Source organism: Vicugna pacos, chromosome 2 (genome assembly GCF_048564905.1).
Source record: "Vicugna pacos chromosome 2, VicPac4, whole genome shotgun sequence".
NCBI classification, from domain to species: Eukaryota; Metazoa; Chordata; class Mammalia; order Artiodactyla; family Camelidae; genus Vicugna; species Vicugna pacos.
Genome location: NC_132988.1, coordinates 62,565,648 through 62,585,078, shown reverse-complemented (window position 1 = coordinate 62,585,078; position 19,431 = coordinate 62,565,648). Strand labels below are relative to the sequence as shown.

Genomic DNA, 19,431 nt, shown 5'->3' with positions numbered 1-19,431 from the left:
CCCTTTTCACAGACCACAAGGCCCACAAGCACCTTTTCCTTCCCACTAGGAAGAGTCACTAGGACAAGCCTTGAGCTTGCTTTCAGAGAGATCTTGATTCTCCAGCTTATCCTTCTACAAATGGGTGGGTAAGACCATTTCAGGGGAATAGTTTGAAACACTATTTTTTCACTCAAGGTGCATTCTCTTAAATTAGCTTCGATGATTCCAAAAAGTTTGATCTTAATTTCCCAATTGGTTTCTAAATGAGACAGAGCAAAGGGTGTGATTAGTGTGTACTATTCAACCCCAACCGATGGGATAAAAAATTAAATTGCTAATTATCCAATTTCTTGACTACAGAACTCACCCTTCAGTAAAATATGGTATATATCTTAATTGCACTTTAAATCTTTTAGTATTATATTACATTTATATACAAACTATATCATTTTTCATCCATATTGTTTCCATACTTTTGGTAACATCTGTATTGTTTGCATACTTTCATATTTCATATCCATTCATTGATGCCCATAAACATATCTGTCACAGAATGAATAACTCATCAGTTTTCTTTCAATATAAAAGTCACTAATATTAAAACATTAAAATACAGCAAATAACAAAATAGTTTTATAAAAAGCACAATCTTTAAAGATTCCTGTTTAAATTCTGGCTCGACGACTCATTTGAAATGTGAATTTGGGCAAGGTATTTAATATCCTTAATCCCTGTTTTCCTACTCTGTGAAATAAGAATAAAAATCCTACCTAGTAAATTTGAATGTGTGGTTGAAAACAGTATCTCAGAATAGTGTCAGGTAATTAATCAATGACCAATGTATTTTAGATATTGTCATCTTCATGTGGTAATCTTAGCATATATAACCATTTTTCATTATTATATTAATATTCAAAAATACATTTCCTGGCTTATGGTAGAAAATCTTTAAAACTATGATTCTGTTTTCTTCTTTCTCACTTTGGCTACTAATTGTTTGACACCCAGCAAGTCATCTTTTCATTGAGTCTCAGTCCCTGCATCTAAAAACTGATGCCTTAAAACCTGCAGAATTTTGCACACAGGAATTCAATCATGAATATTAAGTGGTCAGCACAGAGTAAGCATTTAACAGATATTATTTCCCATCCTTCCTTCCCTTGACCAAAGGAATGAGTTGTTTTCCTTACAGCAGATTGCCAATGGTAGTTGTAGCCTTTAAACTTCATCTGATCTGAAGACAGAATTTCTTTGCCCTTTAAAATAAAGTCTTTGACGGGAGGGAAGCAGCTCAGTGGTAGAGTGCGCGCTTAGCAGCAACAAGTTCCTGCGTTTAATCCCGAATACCTCTATTAAAAATAATAATAAGACAAAATAAAGTAAAGCTCCAGAAAATAGATGCACACATGGGGGATGAGGAATTGACTGGAAAGAGGCACCAGGAAACTGTCTAGGTGATGAGAAGGTTCTAAATCTTGTTTTAGACGATGGTCACACACGTTGTATATAACTGTCAAAAATAACTGAAGAGAACACTTAAGAGGTCTGCATATTTTATGTTAATTATGCCTCAGTTTTTTGTAAAACTCAGGCTAATCCAGGAGTTAGAAAACCAAAAGACTTTATAAAACAATACATGTCTTCTTTCATGAACCATTTATTGTTAAATGTTTATCAAAAATTTTGAACTAGTAGGCAACTTTGAAAATCTAGGAAAATGCACATGGAAATCTAGATGCCCTATTTCTCCTAAAAATCAGAAGATCTGATGAAGGCACATCTCCTCAAGGCAACAATCATTAAAGGTGAATAAAAGCCAACCTTTTGGAAAGTTTGTCCCAGACCTTATCAACTCTAGCATTTCCTACGCCAACCACACATACTTATGTAAACAGAAGCCTCGCTGACGTTATAATCATTCTATGACACCATATATAATGTAGGTATTTTGTTACTTTAAACTTGCTCTCCTCTGAAGGGGTACAAGATGCTACATAAGTTCTGTAACTATATAGTAATGTAGAAATTCTGTTACACGTATCCTACCACTGAAAACCCAAATGTAGATTAAAACTCATTTTTCCAAGGAAGATATACACAATTTAAGTGTTGTAACTAAAGTATATCCTGTTTATTATAGACTTAAAGTAAGATAGCTGAAAAAGGCATTTGCAACATCTGCTGTTTCAAAGAATTAAGTGCTCCAAATCATTCCTGCAAATGGTTTACACAAGACACAAGACTTATGATTGGTAACAAACACTGGGTGTTTGATTTTGAATAACAGAATCTGTCTTCAGAATTTAATAATTTAATCTTGTCTTAATAAATCTGTAACTTAATAAATCTGACCCAGAACTCTGCTTTCTCTGCCTACAACTTGAGCAGAATCCAAAGACAAAGGATTCTATGGTTGGCACCAGTGTTGCACTGTTGAAACTGATTCACTTTCAAGACTGTCAGGATCACTTCACGTGATTCCTAAGATGGGAAAAGCCGTCCTATCAAAGGTCCATGACGCTCCGAGATTTTGGCAAGCACTCACTATAGCAGTAATACTTGTTTATGAGATTTAAATCCATAAGAAGACACCCAAGAGAAGTTGTATCAAGGTCCTGTGGAGCTTGTTAAAACAGACATTACCAGAAACATGTTATTACAAAGAAGCCAAACACACACACACACACACACACACACACACACACACAATTAACTCCACCTAAAACAAAAATCTGAAGAAACACAAGAAGAAAGCACTAACAAGCATACAAAAGCCAGAAGAGACGTTCATACACTACTAAGTGTGATCAAACACAAAGTAAAAAGCCTCAGCCACAAAGCTTCAAAATCAAATTTCTGAAAAAAGGCCTCCTCACTGTTTGTAGCAATTCAGGAGAGTCTTCCAGTAGCACAACCCAAAGAGGGTGGGGCATTTAACCACTTTATCCAGTAACATAAACAAACAAGCGGGAAGCCCCCTGACCTGCAGTGCAAGGGGAGAGTTTCATCTACCAGAGTGCAGTGGGAATTCCCAGCAGAGCTGCACGACTATTGGATTAAAATCTAATGCATTGCACTACAAAACGAGAAACAAGGATTGAATCAATTACCTGAAGGCAAAAACCAATCCCATGACGAGGTCTTTACCACTATGAATGCAGCAGAAGAGCCAGGCAGGAGGGCTACCGCACAGATTCTACAATTATCAGCAGCAGCTACACAAACAACATTGTGGCTCTATTTACCTGGAGAGCCTGTCACATCTGTGCACAGCAGCCACAGCTGCTACCTAAGCACAGAATGAACATGTTCACACCCTTGAAAAAACAAGCTATCTATTATCATCTGCTGATTCTGAACATGATGCCTGTTAATACAGCAGAGAGTCTGTGCTGTGGTTGAACTGTGATTTTTGCAAGGTTTAATATTATCTTTATTTCTCCACCACATCCATGTTTTATGGAACCATCCAAAACTAGTGTGTACTCTTTAAAATTTATTAAACTAAAATGAGGGCATCAAACTACACTAGATATCCTGTGGAACTATTCATAAAATTCACCACAAATCCCTTACTTTAAAACCCTGAGAATGAAAGCTGCGCTAACCTTAAAAAATCCCACATTTCACACATTTAAGGATGCAACCTGAAATGTAAAATATATACACATCTCAGTAATTGGTCTTTATTGTAAAAGTGTAAGACTCCAAACAATCAAAGAAAATGACAGATTTAGTCATGTAACAGTACTTTTCTAGAAACAGTTTCTGTCACAAGTATTTTCAGGTGAAAATCACAAATAGGACCATTTAACATTAAATTTATCAGTGCTGGAAAAATAAAAAGACTGGATAAATTCAACTTTATCAGTATTAACTTAATAACTGTCACTATTTGGATAACATTTCCCATGTTCAGGGCACCATTCTAAGCACTTCACATGCACTAAGTTATTAATCTTTAAAACAACCTATAAAGGAGACACTATTATTATTCCCAAAATACAGAGGAGGAAGTTTATTACAGGAAGACAAAGTGATTTTTTTTCCCCCTAGGATTACAGAGCTAGTAAAAACTGAAGCTGGCCTTTCAAAGTAGGCATTCCATCTCCCAGGCTCTGAGAATCTAACTACCACACAACTAGTATCCACACTACTCTCCCAAGAAGCAAATACCGTATGTGTTAACTCCATACAGGAAAGTTATAAACTTGGATAGCTACATGAGTTGATATTCTAAAGTAAGCTAACTTACTTTTTAAACGCTTATTAGAATTTATACATGCTAGGGAATGTAAGTCCTTCTAACTCAGCCTAAAAATGTATGCAATACTAATAGAGCACAATTTCAATTAATTTAAAAAAGAGTACTGGAACCCCTCTTTCAATTTAGCACCTCTGTTAGACTAAAGTTTTGGGGGTCCATATGAGGTTCATATTACATGTTAGAGTATACTGCTATCTGTGGAGAGTAGATTTCATTTTTTGAAAAGTTAAATTTATTTTGAGCCAAGCCAGGTGAATAAAGTGACAAAGAAATAGTTCATACTTTTTTCTGGCAAAACAGTGGGATGTACTTTCTTATCCATTACTGGTTATAAAGATAATTCCAATGAGAAGCTTCAAAATTGATTTAGCAATATCCTGATCACTAGAATAAGAGTAAAGTCTTCCAAAATGACCATTTTCAAAAATTGCCTTATTTGCATTAATTGTCCTAATTCTGGAAGTTGGGTTTTTAAAATCACATTATCTTGTAGTTATATCTCATAATCGAACATGAATAATGAGTTGGAATTTTATTTTATGGATATTTTTAACCATTATTAAAATGCATAATGATATATGCTAGCAGTTTTTGAAGCCCTGAATAATAAAAACTCAACAAAACATTAGAGGTAGAATTAAATCTTCTAAAAAAGACCTGTAACTAAAGGAATTTTTTTCAGTGCTAGGCGAAAGAAAGAGAAAGAAGGAAGGAAGGAAGGAAGGAAGGAAGGAAGGAAGGAAGGAAGGAAGGAAGGAGAAAAGAGAGAAAAAGAAAATAAAAGGTTGTTCAAGAAGAAGTAAACAATGCTTAGTTCTGCAAACTGTTCAACTTTTAATAAAACATCCCCTATACATATTTGTCAGATAAAAACACACAAGGACAGGATGTAATTAAACTGTTTGCTTCAGAGTCTTCACTAGCCTTCACTTTGCTGTCTTGAGCTCTGGATAAAGTGTCACTCTCCAAGCAAACAAGTGGCCTCCTCTTGCTATTCCTTCATCTCTTCCCTTCATTATTCTCACCCTACTATTACCCATCATCACCCTTGTAATAAAATCCTCCTACTCTAGGAAACAAAGATTCATCCAGTCTTATCTCAAACATAATCTTCTGCCACTTTTTCTCTCAATTTACATCTGCAATAATTCGAAGCACTTTTGAGTGTCATCTACTTTAAAGAAAACTCCTTTAGACCACAGATTATAATATAATCTTTATATTGTAATCCAAGAGTCAAGTAGATAATTACTCCCCAGTGTTTAAGCTTAATAGCTATCTTCAAAGAAATTTCTAGGCATGTATTTCTTGCCTCTACCAATCTTCATTTGTTAAGTTTCCGAAGGTCAAATTCTGGACTTTCCTTCTTCAAAAAAAAATAATAATAATAATAATAAAATCTCTAGCAGTAAGAACTAAATAAATTTATTACACAAGTATTTGCAGAACTATTCATGGCTTACAATTTTTGACACTTTTCCCACTGTTGTTATTATTTTTGTTATTTCAGATTTGTCCTCATCAACAGACAAACTGAGATTTGTTCTTACTCCTAATATTCAAAGAAATCTCTCTTTTCTCTACCAAAGTTGCTTATCTGGCTATTTCACCACTAGGGGAGTAAGAGGAGACAAAGAATCAAAAAGAGTTATCTGCAGGCCCTTTTGGGAGAAAGAAATTTTTATACCAGTTAAGAAGGTTGTAAGTGAATTTAAAATATTGACACAAGATTGGCAGCTGTTCACATTCTGCCTGAAAGGTTTATGACTGGCATGGACTCCCAGCAGCTGCTCGTTTGAAACGTGAGAAAACATTTGGACAGTTAGGATAGCCTGATTTTCCCCTTAAAATCTGTTTGGCAAAACTTCCTGGCAGTTAATTTGATCCTGTGAAAAAGCTTTAAAAAAAAAAAAAAGTCTTCACATCTCTTCACAAAACTTGTTTTGCCAGTACAGACAGTATTTTTTAAAGTAGTATTTTCACGTCACAACCTTTTTATCTCTGGCTAATACTGTTCTTCATTTAGTCAATCCAAATGTCAAGTGAATGACAAAGTATGTTTTTATAGGAAAATAATTAGATGGTCCATAGTGAAATATCTTTAAGAGATGATCAGTATCCTCCATGAAAGTTCATTTTCTTACACCAAGTTGAGATTAGAACAGAGACCAGGATCTATGGCTTTACCAATGAGTACAAAATCTTTATTAAGAAACTACCTTAACAATGCTGAGATCTGAGAATTTGTTCTTAAGCATTAGGGCAAATGTGCAGGATCAGTCCAAACATCTTAACTGAATTCTGTAACAGTCACAGAATGAAACCCAGCATGAGCCATCTCATTCATCCGTGCACTCTGCATTAAATAACCAGTGCTCAGGGATGTGTAATTTGTGTACTCAACTTTTATAATCATTTTCTAAACATTTCCTCTCCTTAATGGGTGTCCCTCTCTCACTTTAACTGCTTTCCTCTCACTAACTGTCATATGTCATGGCCTCTGTAGTGCTACCCCTTATCTAAGGCAGAGCAATCTAAAGAATATTGACTTATGATGGCCATGTAATTTACACACTCTGCAATTTTCCTGTATGATTTATTCAAAAAAATAGATTGTACATTAAGCTTGGCATTCATTAGGCTGGCCAATTCCAGTTTCATATTAATCCTGCATCAGATTGTTTGGAAGATTTATGCATTTAGAGCATGTATATTTGTTTGGCAGGTTTTAAAGCATTTGCAAAATGATAGTAACCCTTTAGAAACATATGCATTGAAACACTAAATGAAGACCACAACATGGGTAACTTGAGATTAAACAGAGGTAAAATACTGGCATTATACATGAGAATGAGCTACTCAGTCAGTGAACATGACTTTTAAGAAGTTGTTAAATTTCAATTAAATTAATTTTCTTTCATTAAAATAAAGTAAGAGAACTATCCAGTATTAATAAGTAGAAGCTGAATGTATTCTTAAACCTATAAAAAATCCACTCTTCCACAAGATGCTATGCTTGTCGAAAAAAAGAAAACTGGATCTCAATATTTGATGATAAGACAATAAGCGAAAACCTGAAAGGTAATAATAATAATATTAATAATAAAGGACACCATATACATTTTCTACTATAAACACTAAAATTTTCTTGGTAACCATTTAAGAAATCACATCTATTACGCTGGATTTGCCAATGAACAGTGAAATTGTTCATTATTAAGCTTTTGCCAATAATTGAGAAAATATACAACATAAATCTTTGAGGAAAGTTATCCAGATTCTTAACAATAGCCCTCACGAACATCAAAGAAAAAGGAGTCTTCAGGTCATCTCTGACACAGGCAGCTTTTTTTCATATAACCAAAATTGAATTTAAATAAACCCAACGCCCCTCATTTGCTCAAGTTGATACTGACTCCAAAAGTAAAACAAATCTTTCCAAAGATGTAAAGTTTTCAGCAAAAGGTGGCAATAATGTGCATAGATTGATGCCTCTAATTCCATACCTGACTTTACAGCAAATTGCCAGCAAACTGATCATCTGAGTCAGCACTTACATCTCATTTCCTTTATTTCTAGAATAAGAAGGAAATTAAGTGAGGATGCTGACAAAAACATGGGTTTTCATTTAAGACACCAGCAGAGAAGAACACGATCAAGGACATTTCAATAAGGAGAACCTGACATTACACAAATGAGTTCTGTGAGAGTGTCCCTGACACAGCCTCAGAGTGATGCTGTATAAATTAATATTTATACTTATGCTTTGATTGCAATATATGAAGTGTTACTTTAATGTTCTGAACAGTGATATACCACGGAACGTGACACATCACAGAAAACGGGGAAAAAAGACAGGGAGGCTGTAAAGAGTGGGAGAAAGACGAAGAACTTGTAATTTGTAATTTAAAATAATCATTTTCGTAATAATCTAATCACAAATAAATTGTATCACATATTCAAAAGCAAGCTAAATGTTCCATATGTAATGTGCTTATTATCATGAATGGAGAAAAGTGGACTCCAGTATGTGTGTGCACTAAAGTTATTTCAAAATATATGATTACTCTAATGGTTACAGATTTTTGATTGCTCACTCAATAAACTACAAAAACAAAAGCCAACATCTGATTAAGTTATGGTCGCCTATAATAAATCATTGGAAGTCATTTATTTGGAAATGGAACCCTTTATAACCTTCCCTATTATTAAAACATACCAATCTAATAAGTTTAATTTTCAACACAGATACTGCTTTTCCCTTCCTGTCAAAATGTACAATGGGGTTTCTACTGAATACAAGTAATTAATTTTTAACTACAGAAGTAAAGAACTCCGCTATTTAAGGATTTAATTTTATTATTATTTTTAATGTAGCGATGGTTGTCCTGATGGTTATTATTTGGCTGAATGAACTGAAGTACGGCTCCCCGGGCAGCTGCTGACATAATGACTGATTGTGTGCAGAGCTGAGAATGTGAATGATAAATTCTGAAAGGCTCTGGAATTCGTGAATAACAAAAGTAGCTACAGTTCCTAAAATCTAACCATTTGTTCTCCACAACAAAAGAAGACTCAAAGGCTTTTGTTTAATGAAATGATTCAAAAACAGGATACAGAGGAATTAGGGGTTATCTCTCCCAGCACAACACAGTGAGCAGCTTGTCCACCCAAGTAGATGGCTCACAAATGCAAGCTGGTTAACACGGTATAAATGGAATTAATCTGATTCTATCCCCCTTAATGTTATTATTGCTATTCTCACGACAGCTTTCTTAATATCTTCATGCTTTTGCCAAAAAAAAACCCAAAAAACAAAAAACAAAAAACACATAGATGTAGGAACCATTTAAATAACTTCTGCATGACAGCTTAATGATTAATTCCAGAATATTTAAGAATTAGAACACATACTCAAATTCGTCTGCAACAAAAGTGCCATAAATTACCAAAAATTTATTTTTTTTAAATTGCTGGAGTTCTTGGCTCTGATATGCACCAACTATGTGAGCTTGAGGAGCTGGTTCTTCTTACATGTTTTCATACGTGTAAAATGGCTACTAGAAGGATTATACAAGATTCTACAAACAAAACACATAGCAGAAGGCCTGGCAACGGATAAGGTTTCTAACACTGGACGGTGCTGCTGCTGCTGGGAATAGTGGTATGAGTACCAAGGAGCATTCCAGAGGGCATCACCTTATTTAACCCTCACAAGAAACTCCTAAGTTAATTAAAGCAGACCCTTGAAGTGTAGCAGAGTATACACCTCAAAATACGACTACAGGAGTTCAGGACATCTCACCCCAAATGATGCTGCCGTGGAACGTGGGGTGCCCACGTGGAACACCGATGACTGGGAGCTGCAGGCCCAGCAAAACAGCCACTGCAGGGAGAGGCTTTCTCTGAACTTCCCTCATCTACAAAATGACAGACCCTCCAGGAAGAACTCAGTGTCATAAACCCCTTCCTGGGACTTCGATCATAAGGAAAGATCAACACTTGTCACAGAAGAGACCAGAAGTTGACACCACACCCAGACACTCTTTGTCACAAACTATCATACCTCCTCCATCTGTCCTTCTAAAGGCCAATTCTTCTCTCCTAAAAATCCCCTGCTCTCCCCAGCATGCAGGCCTGCACCCCTAGCCTTTCTTTATGAGGGTGGTATTCAAGACAGAATTCTAAGCCACCTCAGGGAGTTACTACTCATTCTTCCTAAGTATCTCACATGGATGCACGAGGGATACATGTTAATAAACTTCCTTTGTTTTTGTCTTGTTAACCTGCTTTCATTACAGGGGTCTCAGCTAAGAACTCAGAAGGGTAGAGGGAAAAATATTTTTTCTCCCCTGTATCCTCACATCAGAAATGAGAGAATGGAGTAATCTGACTGAGGTGAAAAAGACAAGGTTCTGCCTCACTCAAAAGCCCCCCTTTTCCCCAGGACTCATTTCCCCTGTGCCGTCAATGAAAGGGGTATGATTCCAGCAAAAAACAGAGGGAAGAAAATTCATCTGTTGGGAATAAAAACTGTACCCTAACACTCTACAAAAATTCAAGGTAGAAACTAAACACGCAGCAGACTTTTATCATCGCCATTAATAAATTAGAAGTTAACTTTCCATGTTTTTGTTTTTTCCTATAGGTTTGCAAGATACATATAAACATCCCCCTTCCACTGACAAAGGCTTGAAACTTGTGATTTGGCATATATTACCTAAGACATAGAGCCAGACTCATGAACTGACTCAGTGCGATTGAAGGGACACCAAACACATCTCTGGTATCTCTTCAGTAATGGTCTCCAAGGTAGCCATTCAGAGGTCAGAATTATCCATTTCATCCAGGAAATAGAATACAACAAACTGTTACCTATGCAAAGAGCACAACAAGCAATATCAATTACAGTGCTGCACACTGATCCACTGTTTCTATGTTACTTATGGTCTCTTAAGGAGACGTCGGGGGAATGTCAACTGCTACCAAACCGATCTTCCCTCTTTGAAATGCCTTGGCTAGAGTTTTCAAATCATATGAATGTATCAGATATACCAGCCTAATGCATCACTAACTACATAAATATAAGTAATGTAACTTTAAAGTAATGAGCTAAAGAATAGACATAAATTACATATTTGAGCACTGCTACTTTGACAAAGTAATATTTTATAAACATAATTTAACAAGCTTTGCTTTGTGTAAAGCAAGCTACTTACCTTTAGAAATACAGGTACACAAAATCGTACCTTATAATGATAATTTATTTTGGAAATATGACAGTCTTCATTTCCAAATGAAGTTTCAAGTAAAGCCTTTTGTTATTTACACTTTCTCAAGACACTGTTTTGACATGAAGTAATCTTGGTTTTCTGGGAAAAGGAGACCAAATAAATCCCTTAATTCTAATCCAGTGTATATCATCCTTACTGTGGATGGACTGTAAATCCTTAAGCAATTTATCTACCAAAGCATAAAGCAAGGCACTCACTCCCGAATACTGATTTTTATTTCATATACCAACTGAATTTACAAATCTGCTGAAAGGCACACCAGGGTATAAAAAGCTCCCTCGTGACCAGGTTTACATGAAAGGGCAATGAGTTTGTCTTTGTTGCCAGCCCCAGACTCGAAGTGAACCTGAGATGTGTTCTCAGCAAAGAGTCAGTCTACTTTCTGTTTCATTTCCTGGGATTCTCAACCTGTCACGTTCTGATCCTGATTTTTCATTGCGGCACTCAAGCCTCCCTCATCACATCGTTTGCCAAAGCAACAGAAGAAACAGTGTTATGAAGGTAACTTTGATTTTGTTTCTTATCAGAAAAATTAAATAGCCCCTATTTCACAGCATCCTTTGTGTACTGCACATAGTAATTACACGCATCCATGCTATACAGCCACAAAAATCAGTCTATCTTAGATGAGAAGCTATGAAAACGTCCATTTAAGAACACATAACATACACTATCAAGTCCAGACTGGATGGAGTCTTCTTTTTTTCACCCCTATGCATTAAGCAGAGATCAATTGTGAGGTGTGAAAATATATGCAGCAAAATCATAACAATTACTAACTTGCTTCATTACAAAAATTTCAGTACCTTTATTATTTGCTTTACATTTGTGATGTCTACATTTTATTAATCAAAAATAATTCATATATATATTTAATTTGAAAATCAAAGAAGGAGCCTAGATTGAGACTTGAATGGTCATTAGTATTGAACAGTGGCCGAGGACACCAAATAGCGGTTCCACAGAAAAAGAAAGGGAGCTAACAAGGAACACCTATTCCCATATCTATAAGATGTTAAGCTACCTCTCACTCAAGGGCAGACTATTATTTTTAGATACCACTTTATGAATCGTATTTCAAAACAAAAATTAGATGCCTCTGACTATAAGATAGAGCATAATTTTATGTACCATTAAGGAAAAAAACATGTTGCCAATTAAACTGATAGAATATCAGATATTGTGATGCATCTATTTTCAGATATGTTAAAATATGAATGTAATACAGGCCTTAGAGTGGGTAAGTGACAGTGTGTCCCAGTCGCTGTGCAAAACTCTTAAGTCCTTATCTTAGGTTCTTATCCCTAAAAAGCACAAGAGAGCTTTTCATACTTATAAAGTGAAGAAACTGGCAAAGAGAGATTTAGTTACTTGCTCCAGTAACACAACTAGGAAGATCAGAGCTAGGAATTAAAATTAATCCCACGCTGTTTGAATCCTCCTCAATGCTTACTACTTGCTAGATCTGAATTCTTAATTAACAGACTTAAAATTAGATTTGCTTATTAAACACTGAGTAAACAAATACTTGAGGCCAATAGAATATGATTCCCTATTTTGTCACTTTCTTCTAAGTATTATCCCCAGTGTAGCATTAATCAGAATATTCTTATCTGAGTCTATTAATTTCTGATTAATGAATGCAGATGTGACGCAAACACATAGGTAAGGTGTTTGCTACAGCACAACTGTGTATGCATATCATAACAAGTAAAGTAAGTCATAAGTCTAAATTCTGAGCACCTCAGCTATTTATATACTTCCATTTACAGGAAAAGGTAGAGTTTTGATATCATTGTGAGGAAACGAAAATAAATTCACCTGTCTGGGCAATGCTTTAAATCATATGGTTTGCAAGCGAATCAAGAAGGCTTTATTCAACAATCAAATGTAAGATAAACATAGCAGAAACCATGTCTTAGGGAGATCCCTCGATTACCAAAGTAATTAATTACCAACGTAATTAAGGAGAATTAATGGTTTAAAAGACAAAAGAGGAAGGGAATGCAACTATTCCCTCCACTCCAGACATCATCACTCTTCCTTCTGCAGAGTCAGCTCCGTGGTTTTATTCCCTCAGTATAAGTAGGGCTTGGGCTTGACTTTGGTGTCTTCCACTTCACAGAACCTCCAGCTGCTACATCATGTGTCTCAGCAGTTTGCCAACTCTGTTTCCTGCTCACCCCTTGCTTTGCTGAAGCAAGTGTTCGGTGTCTGAGAACTAGCTATATTTGGGACTGTAATAGAGGCACCAGAGAAGGTTCACTGGAAGAGTCTGTGAAATCCCTCCTTACTGTTCTGTTGAGGCCTCAAATTGAACAGGTGATCCCAGGAAATGACAGGTCAGAAGATATAGTCAAGTCACTCAGGTACACATTTTGTTCAAATGAGTCTTGGTTGTGAGTCAAGAAGATTCTATTTACCTTCCCAGCAGTGCAATCTGAAGACCAGGAGCACGCTGAGAAAAGGCATCAAAGAGAATACAGAAAAGCATCTGAAGGTCTTCACCTTTGTGAACTAGATTATTTCCTGCCTTCCACCTACCTCCCGGCTTTCAGGATTTTCCCTCTTTGACTCCAGGTCTCTTATTTTGCTATTAACAAAGAAAAGCCCCCAGGCAGACCCTCTGCACTTGGATTCTTCATTCCAATAGCACCATGCACTCACTGGAGCTATCACAGTCATGAAGGGACTATGCTACAGGCAGTCTTAGGATTCACAGGCTTTTTTTTTTTAATCTTCAAATTATGGATACACAGTTACACACACATGTATGTTTCCATATAAACAAAAGGTAATTACAGGCAATGATGCAACATTGCCATCTAGTTGAACAATAATCTGATTCCCAAACACTACCTGTGCCTTCCAGAAAACTACAGTCAATGTTAACAGTCTTATAAACTGTAACCTCAAAACTCCCGGCGATTGTTTTGTGTTATTATATTCCTTTTGCCATCAAATTTAGAGGACTTTCTCTTTGAACTAAATAAACTAGATTACATATTCCAGAATGATAATTTATACTTCAGTCACAATGAAAAATAAGAATATTTCAGTAAGCCCCATAGGTAGTTTTAATTATAAGAGATTTTGGCTTCTCTATACATTATATCTGTTTATTCATTGAGATCAATGCTGACTTCAATATTAACTGTGGCTCTGTACTTTTGACCCTACAAACTTTATACCAGTCAATGGACACTGGAGAAACACCGTTTCCATCTCATGCACTCTACTCTAACGGGGGCAATATTTGCTCCTCCTTTCTTAATTGCATGACTCAAAAATTAACAGTGATTAAAACTCCAATTTTTAATGTCAGAGCCTAAAACTGATGCTTTCAACGAAGAAAAGCAGTGTATTTTCAACTTGCAAAAAAAATTGTCCTACCATAAACAGTGTAAAGACTTAGCCTACAGAATGCAAATTAGATGTAAAGGAAACAAAATCTTCTCCTAAATAATTTTAAAACGGTCATTATATTATTCTCATTATGTCTTCATGTTATATTCCTGTCTTGACAGCAGTGATTTTTTATATGCTGAAAATGATATAAGGGCAAATAACATCTTTCATGAGAAGTTATTGTTTGGCCTCTGTATTAAACCATCCATTCATTTACTCAAATACACACACACACACGTATATGAACCCAAGTAAAATTTTAAGCCTTTGAAATTCAAAATAACTACAGCACAGTTGCTATTTACAAGGAAACACAGTGGCATGGACAATGATCTTTCTTTCACAACTTCTAAATTCCCCTTTTGGTCAAGATCAGTATTTTCACTAGTGTCCCTAAGTGACTTAAAGGAAAGGTAGCAGTCCATTTTTAAGAAATCAAGTATTCACATTTTTAAAAAGCTTATTCACTTATAACTTGTTGCATTATTTTTATTTAGAAATTTAACCTCTGGAGCTAAAAAAATAATAACGTGCTGCAGATTTACAACCGGGAAAACAGGAAATTAATCAATGGTCAATCAAGGTCCACCTCATTGTAAATAAAATCACATGTGAGGATGAAAATAATTTTATAGTCTTGTGTTCCTTAACATTATGTGTGCATGTCTGTGCGTGTAAACATAGATAAATAAGGAGACAAAATATGTCAACACATTCATGTTTTAATTATGTGACAATGCCATAAAATTAGAATGCTGAATTTGACAGGTAACTATTTTAATTTTTATTGGCAAAACCAGCTGTATGTTGCGATAATACATGAATGACAACTCCAAGAGGTCATCTATTCTAAATTAATCTCCTTTAAATTTTGGGGGAAAATTACAAAAATTGTGACTGACTAGGATGGATATAGTCATGGAGCCTAATGAGTGTTCAGTCTTTTCATAAGTATAATCTAATATTCCATGGACACATGAAGACCCACAATGCTTCTTTAGTAATCAAAGGCGAGGTTTGTTTTGTCTATTTGTTCTCCATTTTTCAAAATATAATGTTAAGTATCACTTCTACAAGTTTCACAGATTAAATGATGACAGCCACTAACAGTTCCTAAGTGCTTACCATATTTTAAGCAGTATGCTAAGTGCTTACATGGGTAATTTCATTAAATCTTCACAACATTCATTTTTATAGAAAAGTAATCTGAGGAACAAAGAGCTAAAGCAAGTGACCCAGGGTCACACAGCTCATAAGTGGTCAGCTGGGTTACTAGCCTGGACACTCTGTCCTCAAGTGTACTATTACTATCTTACATTGTAGAAGAACCACTAAATTTGCCTTTATTCCTTTTTTTGTTTGTTTTTTAATTTCTCTAACCTGAACCAAAAATAACAATCATGGAGAAAATCTTTGGTATAGCAACATCCAAATATTTGCCTCGTTCAAAAGTTTCAAAAAGATTGGTTTAGAAGTTCTGATTCTGATAGCATGAGAAAAAAAATTATTATGTTAGAACTTATCTCTAAATGGGTGCCTTACTCTCATATAAATTATGACCATGCCATAAAGACAATCATTGCCATAATGTATATCTCTAGAATTGACTATGCAACATGTTCATTGTCTTCTAATGTTGGAAGTGACCAGCGAAACAAAATATTTATGTCATAATCATTTAAGTCTGGTACAATGATAAGCTTCTTATTAGCCAGAGATACAGTGAGAAAAAGAGAAAGGTGGGCGAAATGTTATAAGCAAACATCTCTCTGGGAAGACACTAATATTTTTTACGGGTGAAAACATATCTAAAGCATTTCTTGCTAATAGACTGCACTAGTCATATAATTTGAATGGAAAGATAGTGGTATCTGAGCCTATGAAAGGAGAAAAGCTTGGAAATCAGCAAATGAAAGGAAAACATGATGTGGCTATTTTAAATTACTAAATTTCCTCAGTTGTGCTACACCATGGAAAGGCATACCTCCATAACACATATCTAGGTATGTATCTTATTCCGTGTGTATATATATGATCATTTTACTTTAATTTTTGCATAATTTATTTTGACCCAGCCTGTTTTCATTATTAGCACCTTGGTTGAAGAAAGAAGCAAGGATAACAAGTTTAGCATAACCAATTTCCATTATATTAAATATTTTATTAAAATGACACTATCCAAAGATTCAGAGCAATCAAAAAAGCATAAGAACTAAAGCAGAAAAAGTGGGTTTCATTACAAAGTCTTCAGTATGGGTTAGTCTCATACTTCCATGATTCTACATAAAACAAAAGAAGCTGTCTCTTACTTACTCTAAGCAACTATGTGGCAGACATTGGCCATGCAGCTGTTCTCAGTCACATTCTACCTGGCACAGTCCCTGCTATGAGTGGTGAATACCCTGATGTTTATTTACACATCGGTCTTCAGCTAGGAATTATTATGTGCCCTAATTCTAGCTAAAGACTTGTAAGGGGGGTTTGCTGGGTAACTTTAAAAATTATTTGTTCTTGTAATGAGCCGTAATGGAAAATAATCTGAAATATATGAGTATATTGCATATGTATAACTGAATTGTTTTGCTGTACAAATGAAACATTGTAAATCAACTACACTTCAATAAAAAATATATCTCAACCATTAACCATTTAAACAATTTATTCTAGCTTACTAAAGTTATGTAAGATAGGTATTATTCCTCAAGGATAGGTTTTTCTCATCTGAATCCAAATCCTATAATATCAATTTCTCCTGTAGAGGTAGAGCTATAAAGAGCACCTTTGAAAAAAATGCCACACAAGCATGGCGCCAAATTTCTATGCTTCTGATTACCATTCAGAAAGCTGCTTATAGAATTATTGTCGTTTAATGAATGTACACAAAACAGTAATATTTATTCAAACAATCATTTTTCTACAATACAGAATAAAACAGTAAGTTAAATTACCTCTAGTCCGTTAAAATGGACATTTTTACTTACCAGGTAATTTTTTTAATGTTTCAAGAGAGTATTAAAGTTATCCTCACCAGACAGGTATAATGCATTAAAATGAAAACGTCAATATACTGGAACAGGATGTGTCACCTTAACAACATCATCAAACGTATTTATACTCTTGGTGCAGGGCCATAGCACAGAAGATGACTGCGTTAGTAGCTGTCTATTACTAAAATCCTAAGATGTTCAAGAAGGCAAATGGTCATCAAAATGCAACTTCTATACCACTACACTTCTACAGGATGACTGCAAGATCCACAAATATTTTGTGCTTGGGCTGTTTCTACCTTGGTGCATTAAAATGTATTTTCTACTCAAGACAGAAAATATGGTCTTTTCTACATATGGAAAATCCCTACTAAAAAGAGCCCCATATCTGTTGGTGATATTCAATCATTAAACATGAGTCAGTGAAAGTAAAGTTGGACCTGTTTATCTTCTCATAAATTGACTTTAATGATTACTAAAGAATACAGACATCTTGTTTAACAAAAATAAGAGGGTAAAATTTAAAAAGAAGGAAATGTGCATAAAACTAGTGACCTCTGTTTAAAAAGAAAAATTATAGATTTTATAACTTTGAAAGAAATATTATCCCCAACATTGTACACCTAAAAGAGAGTGTGTATGTATGTGTGGATAGAATTTTGGCGGTTTTTTTCCCCTTTTGTTATTCAAATTAGGACTTCTAGAAAGAATATGTCATTTAAAAAAAATCAATGAATATGATGAATTTACATAAGAATTTACAACCATCCGCAAGGTTTATCTGTGCATACAAAGGAGGGAAAAATTCATGTTGCACTGAATATTTTATTTTCTATTTGCATAGTTTCCCAATTCATTTGTTGAATATATAATTCAATCAATTGCCTTAGTTATACAGATACCATCTTATGTGTCAGACTGAATTTATCTTCTCTCATTTAATGACTTTTGTCATCATCTGAAATGCTCGAAAGTATTCTAGAAAATACTTTTCAATTTGACTTCCAAAAGAAGATGATTGTCAAAAATCAAACATTGTTTAAAAATTTCATTGCCAAAGCCAGCTGGCTTTCATAACAAAGTGAAAAATCTTAACTGCTGTAAACAGCACTAAATAAGGGACTCTATACTGCAATCAAAAAACAAATTTCATTGTTTTGTTCACGAGGATGACATGAATTTGGCACTGCAATCCATGTGAAATATTCCATGGGTTCACATATTTGAGCCAAAAAGATAAATCAAGTTTCAAATAATTGTATTCTTAAAAACACACTATATATCCCCATGCCAAGATGCTGTGAAATAGTTGACCACAAAGGGGATTAATTTTACTGCAGAATAAATCAAAGTATTTTAATATATTTAGGATTTTGTTTCTTTTTTTTTTTTTTTTTTAAGGATTCTGAGGGAATTAAACACCCTTCTGTAGTTCTCCTATGCATGAGCTGGAGGAAAGAAGAAAAAGGAAAAGGAAAGGCAAAGTAGAAGCCCAAGTCAAAGCTGTCAGGCAGGCAAAGCAAATGATTGCTTTAATCTCCTAAGAGGGACCAGCCCGCTCTCCATTCTTAATGGTACAATATTAATGAATTCAAGTTCACCGCAGGGTAAGGGGAGCACCAAAAGGACAAAGCATTTCACAGAACCCACAACAATCTCTAGCAGAGCACCAGGCTCCAAACTGGCTTCTTTTAAACCTCTAACTAAGGCAAGAATAGATTAAAAGTGAGGTTAGAGAACACATGTTTTCCATTGTTTACAACAGTGAATGTCCTGCTTCACCACCCCTTTACCAAGTGGCCCAGGAGAGCACCTAGCAAGATACTGACATTGGTTTTGCGAAATGTGACTGTGGGACAACGCTGCTCAATGAAAATCCAAATACCTGAGAGATTGAGTCAATGGACTTATGGGCAATCTAGGTGCATAGTCAAGAAAACTGAAAAAAAGTGCTGATAAACACTTTATGTTTTAGAAAATATATTTTGTCAAG

The 19,431-nt window shown here is 35.1% G+C and overlaps 1 protein-coding gene across 9 annotated transcripts in view; it reads right to left on the bottom strand.

Moving 5' to 3' along the window:
• Positions 1 to 19,431, bottom strand: part of ADGRL3 (adhesion G protein-coupled receptor L3) — a 730,953-nt gene that overhangs the window by 627,738 nt on the left and 83,784 nt on the right. Inside the window, exon 1 of one of the 9 annotated variants that reach the window (XM_072940762.1) lies at positions 10,470 to 10,489. The exons of the other annotated variants lie outside the window; for them this stretch is intronic. The gene's annotated coding sequence lies outside the window, so the exon portion shown is untranslated. Of the gene's footprint in view, positions 1 to 10,469; positions 10,490 to 19,431 lie in introns of those variants that run through there. 9 annotated transcript variants of the gene reach the window in all.